The following is a 6,000-nucleotide window of genomic DNA, read 5'->3' as shown; positions in this document are numbered from 1 at the left end:
TGGGGTGCATTCTATCATGTCATACCATATTGGTCATAATATCAGTGTCCCGGGGCGGGGGGGCGGAATGTCATGCTCTCCCTGTTTGTATTTTGTTCCACTGTCTCCATTAAATCGTGTATTTGTAACTAATCACAAAGTCCTAATCATTATTCTTATTGTTTTACAAGCTCCTTCTCTGGCTGAGCCCGCTATGGCCGAGCATTTAGTCTGTCAGCAGCGCACTCCGCAGGTGGCAGGAACAGCTGCAGTCCAGCAGTGCAGAGCAGCAGTTTTACATTTGGGCTGATGCACACAGGCAGCTCCAAAGCCGGCTTCATGAAATTGACATTCCACGATCGCTTACGTTTCCCACCTTTCCAGGGGAGTGCCCTCCTGCCTAGCCTACAAAATCCAGTAGCCCTTTTCTCAGGTGTCCAGTGTTCACCGATCATCCTTATTCTCTAGAACCCCCAGTGATGGGAACTCCATGATGGGATTCTTCACTGGAACAAGTCGCAGAAGGTCAAAGCAGGAGAGAGAGATTCGGACTGTGGTTCACTGCCTGATAAGAAATAGGTCACTCTTACTGAAAGAACCCTGGGACAAGCCGAAAATGCTAAAGGCCTTAGATGTTCAGAACTGGTTTCAATCCTCAGGAATAAGGCAGGAGGTGGCAAGATCCCCCAGAAGTGGGCCAGAAGGCAAGGCATGCTTAGAAAGAGAGGAGAAGGGCTTATGACCCAGTGGTCAGGCAGGGAGACATGTGAAAAGGGACAGAGGGCTTGATACGCCCCTGCCTCGCACGATGTATAGCCATTTACACCTGTGCACGGTGACTCCACAAGCTGCAGGGCAATGGAGATCCAGGCCCCGCATGTGCCAAATGGGTGTAATGCTCCACTACCCTGAGCAGTGGCCTACAGCCTGCGAGCACGCTCTTGGCCTGAGTGTAAATGATGACAATAGGTGCAAGGCAGTGAAGAATCAAGCCCATGGCCTTGCACACCCTGTAGCCTTTGAATGTACAGGCAGGTGCTGCCTGACAATTCAGGAGCTGCAGGCCCTATTCCGCCTTGTTTACACTGGTGCCAATCACTGATTTTTAACAGGGTTACCCTGGAGCAAACTCAGTATATGGGGGTGGGGGAGTGTATGTGTATATATATATATATATGTTGTGATAGGCCCAGGCCAGCTGGGTACAGCAGAATAGCAGAAGGAGGATATACTGGCCACTGGGTTAACAGTTTTCTGTTCCCTGACTGACCAGAGCAGGGGCTGCTGCAGAACACCTGACTCTAACCTATAAAGAGTCAGGTGAGGCCATTAAGCTAATGTGACCACCTGACTCTAATTAAGGCCCCTCTGATACTATGAAAAGGGCTCACTTCAGTCAGGCAGGGGAGAGCCAGAGGAGAGGAAGTGTAGCTGAAGGGCTGGCTAATGAAGACACCCTCAGACCATTGTTAAAGGAGCCCTAAGGTAAGGGTGAAGAAGGGAGAAGCAGGAGAGCTATGGGGAAGTAGCCCAGGGAAATGTAGCAACTCTGGCAGTGAAAGGTTGGCTGCCAACAGCTGCTACCATCAGGGTTCCTGGGCCAGAACCTGGAGTAGAGGGTGGGCCCGGGTTCCCCCCAACCCTCCACTACAAGAACATTTCCTGGGAGGGGAAGTCAGGCCCCTGTCAGGACAGGAGGCTAAACTGTTCTGAAATAAGCTCCGGGGACAACAAAGATGGTGGAAGGTCTCTCACCAACCTCCTTGCTGGCCTATGATGAAAAGGGCTCAGTAGACTGACCCTGGCCCTAGAGAGAGAAGGGCTACGTGGAGGGTCACAGTGAGCCACTGAGGCTAGCATAAACCGCCTAGAAGAGCAGGACCCATGGGAGCAAGGTCAGAGCTCTGCCACAATGTATATCTACAGTGGATGTGATTTCCAGCTCGGCTCAACGTACCTGCGCCAGCTTGGCTTGAGCTAGCACACGAAAAATAACAGTGTAGTCCCAGCTGCCTGGGCAGCAGGATGGGTTAGCTGCCTCCAAGACAATCTGCCCAAGACTCTAGAGATGTACTTGAGGCAGCTAGCACGTCCTTTCACACATGCAGCCATGGTTACATAGCGATTTTTCACATGCTAGCCCACTCGGAGTTGCCACAGGTCCCTCTGCTCGAGCTAGGAATTATACCTCCAGCTGCAGTGTGGGCATGCCCTAAATGAGTGGTAAGTCAAGCTCTGAAATCCTCTGTGCACAGCACAGGTACCAAGACAACAGGCTTCCCCTCCACTGCCTCACCATCCCCATTCATAAGGGGCCAACTGAGAGGCTCATTTGGTTTCTGTGGCCTAGTCACGTCCTTGGCCCGGCCCTGCCCCTGCAGACGAGAAGCCAGTTGTGATGGTGGAATTTTATGCAAATGGAGATTTGTGCACTAGGAACTAGCCTGGGACCCCCAAACTCATGCTATGCAGCTGGCCAAACCACCCCCAAGCATTGAGATGGACCAGATTCAGACCAGCAACCTGTGGAGAAAGGCCGACGCACAATCCCCTCAGGCACCCAGATGCCCAGCTCTGAAAGGGCTAGTCTTTGCCAGGAGCGAAACAGCCTGAGGAATTTCTCCTTCGCCCCCAGTGGAAACTCACAAGGGACCAGACAGGGTAGTGCCCTCCCATGGCGCGGTTGTAGTGGGGGCAGATGCAGGTTGGGCTGCGAAGCATCATTAAAATGCATCTTTCCCCTGCCTCTCTTGGGAAATTCCCTGTCGAACCAGTGTGGCAGGCGTTTGGCATCTCTTTTGAGAGCTAGCTCCAACTGGAAAATAGCTGGTCTCCTCCAGAGCATTGCGATGGCTGCACGGTGATTCTTTGGTGCTCCCCGCATGGTGTGCAGCGATCCAGCAAGTCTTGATTTCTGGGCCCCTGGCCTTAACCAAAATCGGGAGCAAAGAGCCCCCATGTTCTTCAGAACAGACAAGGCAAGGCCCTGCTTCCTCAGGGCAGATACTATCTGCTTGTCAGCTGCAGCTGTGAGCTGGCTCTGAGAGCCTTTATTATCTACTCCAGTAATCCCCAGGGGCTTCAACCAAGGATTGGGCCCCATTGTACCAGGTGACGTACAGACATAGTCAAAGAGACACTCCCTGTGCTAGAGAGCACCAAGTGTGCATCAGTTTTACCTGCCCATTTTCAAATGTTACCAGCTTCCTCCAGAGGTGGGGCGGGGGGCGAGATATATCTTTTGTAACGAACTTGCGTGTGTGTGTGTGTGTCACTGCCCACTGTGGCGTAGACTCAGATGATTCTGTTGTATGTCATAGCCCCGCTGTAGTTAATGAAGATTCTCCTTTAGCACAAGTAGTTGGGGACTGAGCTTTCTAGTGCCGTGAATTTCAGATGGGCCATAATGTGCAAGATATTGACAACCAGGATGTGCTACGGGTCATAGATTTGTTAATGTTCGCATCATATCTGTATAGATTTTACGGATCATGGAGATAGGCTGAGTTTAATAGCTTTATTATGTTTAAATATGGACACATACACACCCTCTGCATGTTATATGATGTGTGAGATCCAAAAGGAGGGAGTATCTCTAGGGTAGCACTACACGTTACTTTGTGCAGAAGAGGGCAGGCTAGGTTGAGCATATCATGGCACAATAACCAGATCAGCCTATATCCAGTTTGGATCTTTATTTAGGGGCATATGTTCCAAATTAGTTTCGCATGGAGTGTGGAGGCGCCTGGACGGGAAGCCAGGTAACCACAGAGCTTCTGAAGCAGCCATCAGACTTGAAGCTCAGAGCTGTTCACGTGAAAGTCTGGGAATGCAGCCCTGGCTAAGAAATAAAATCCAGCGTTCACCTTCTCTTAGCTGTAAGTTCTGCAAGAGCATCTTCCGCCTGAGATGAGCTTAACCCAGAGCCTACTGACGTGATTAGGAGAGTTGGGTTTAGTTCAGCTGCTACCTCTAGATGGCTAGGATCCCGGTTCAGACCAACTGTGGCAACACAGGATCCATGTGTAATCTCTACTAGGAGAATGAGTCTTTGGTCCCTCTCTAGTGTCTGGTCCACTAAGAGGATAATCATCTACTATGCTGACAGCTTGGCAGGTTTCTATAGAGGCTCACACAGCCGGGGTTCAAACTCCACTGGTGGCCCAAGGGCAGTGAGATTATTATAACCACACTGGGCCTAACTCTGACCTTGCATCCGTTTGACTCCTCCATTTTTAGTGGTGCTTCTCCTGCTTTACTCCAGTGTGTGAGGAAAATCATGCCCATGTAATCCATTTTGTGGGGGGTGAGGGATTCTGCTAAGTGCTTCTATCCACTGGTGCCTCAGCAGTGGTTGTCAGGCACGTTAGGGCAGAATTATCTAGACTTTAGGAAGTTGCCTGGGGAGGAGGGAGGAGAGGAATAAATTAAAAGGGTCCACTGCGGGCAAGATGAAATCTTAATTGGTTTTGTTAATTCATTATTATCCATTTGAAAAGTGTAAACTGAAGACTGAAAGTGACAAAACATGTCAGTGCAGCTTCTCAACTGTGAACTGCCCTGGGCTGCACAGGAAACCATCCCATCTTTCTTGGGTGCTAGCTGGTGAGTCTTGCCCACATGCTCAGGGTTTAGCTGATGGCCATATTTGGGGTCGGGAAGGAATTTTCCTCCAGGGTGGATTGGCAGAGGCCCTGGAGGTTTTTCGCCTTCCTCTGCAGCGTGGGGCATGGGTCGCTTGCTGGTGGATTCTCTGCAGCTTGAGGTCTTCAAACCACAATTTTGAGGACTTCAATAACTCAGTCATGGGTTAGGGGTTGTTATAAAAGTGGATGTGTAGGGTTCTGTGGCCTGCCTTGTGCGGGAGGTCAGACTAGATGATCATATTGGTCCCTTCTGACCTATGAGTCTATGAGTCTATCTGCATGAGCCAAGCTACAAAAGAGGGGAGGGGCTGCTTGTGAAACCAATTTAGCCATTTTAGCCTGTGGCCACACCCCAAGGAGCTGCTGTGGGGGTGCAGGATGGGGTGATTCCACCAGCAAAGGAGGGGGAGAGCAAGGCAGTGAGGGAACCAGTCTAGAACGTGGGAGACCTGGGTTTAAGTCCCTGCTCTGCCACAGACTTCCTGTGTGGCCTTGGGCAAGTCACTTAGCCTCTGAGTGTCTCAGATCCCCAACTATATAATAAACATCATAACACTTGGCTGTCAGATAGAATTCCACCTCACGGGGTTATGAGGCTAAATCCCTTAAAGACTGGGAGATGCTCAGATATTATGATAGATACATGTGCTATCCAGATCAGACTCACTAGGCTCTCAATCCTGCCCCGCTGAAGTCAAAGGGAGTGTGACCACTGAGAGCTGGATCCTGCCCTAGTCCAGTTCTCACTCCTGATTCAAAAAGGGCAGCCCAACCTGAGATGGATTAAGACTAATAACAGTCTGGATTCATCCAAAAGGTGGAGTTTCCTGCACAGAAGAGTGGGGTGGGGGAAGTGACTTCAGAAAAAGAAACCACCAATGGACATTAAGGGGACCCCATGAGGCCCCGTCAGCTGATCCATTTGACCCGTAAACCCCTAGCAGAGTTTCTGAAATATTTCAGCTGTCTCCCCTTCTCAGCCTTAAACTTCAAGATGCAGAGCCCTGCAATTCAATCCTGCGCAACAGGCTTCACTTTGGGGTATCTTTTGGTTTGTATTTTCATGGGCTGGAAAAAAACCGAGAGGAGAGAGAGATGCCGGAAGGGTTGATCTTGCGTTGATTAAATGTTTTGGATGGTACTGATAGATTATGCAGAGAGAATCAATTGTTCAAGGCAGCATTGCCCTCCTGGCATTGTGAAGCAGGCACTGAAATGTCAGGTTTGTGATCTTAAATCAGCAACCACAACACAGGGGGGAAAATTAAATCGGGGTGGGGGCGAGAGAGGGGGAGAAATTTTAAATGAAAACAACACTGGAGCAGGTTGGGAGCCGTGATGATAATATTAATAATTGATACAAAAAAAGTGCCAC

This window comes from Chelonoidis abingdonii, chromosome 23 (genome assembly GCF_003597395.2).
Source record: "Chelonoidis abingdonii isolate Lonesome George chromosome 23, CheloAbing_2.0, whole genome shotgun sequence".
Lineage (NCBI taxonomy): Eukaryota > Metazoa > Chordata > Testudines > Testudinidae > Chelonoidis > Chelonoidis abingdonii.
Note: the sequence above shows the minus strand (reverse complement) of the source record.